Source organism: Penaeus monodon, chromosome 34, assembly GCF_015228065.2.
Source record: "Penaeus monodon isolate SGIC_2016 chromosome 34, NSTDA_Pmon_1, whole genome shotgun sequence".
In the NCBI taxonomy this organism is placed as follows: domain Eukaryota; kingdom Metazoa; phylum Arthropoda; class Malacostraca; order Decapoda; family Penaeidae; genus Penaeus; species Penaeus monodon.
Genome location: NC_051419.1, coordinates 32,452,367 through 32,452,777, shown reverse-complemented (window position 1 = coordinate 32,452,777; position 411 = coordinate 32,452,367). Strand labels below are relative to the sequence as shown.

The following is a 411-nucleotide window of genomic DNA, read 5'->3' as shown; positions in this document are numbered from 1 at the left end:
AAACTTTCACCTAGTCTCATGCTTGTATGCATTAACGTGAACATACCATGTTTATGCTATTGATAAGTTTAAGTAACTAACGTTTAGAACATTTTTGGTCAATTAATCTAAGAACACAATTGGACGCACATGGCTTCTTATGCAAGGTAGGAGGGACCTACCATTTGTCTGTATGAAGAGGTACAAAGCCCGCAACACTTAAATATCGTGATGGCCAGGAGGTCGCCGAGAAGTCCACACACTGCCAGCGTCTCCAAGGTCACTCCGCCGTGACAAACGCCATGCACAGGCCTCCCACCTCCACGAACAGGTCGGGGCAGGTGACGCGGCCGCCCACCGCCGACGGGCCGAAGGGAACCAGCGCTGCGCTTGCGGCCTCTGGGGGACATGGAGGAGAGAACGCTGTGTCTG

General features: G+C 52.1%; 1 pseudogene; it reads right to left on the bottom strand.

Moving 5' to 3' along the window:
* Positions 1-411, bottom strand: part of LOC119594742 — a 3,893-nt pseudogene that overhangs the window by 1,268 nt on the left and 2,214 nt on the right.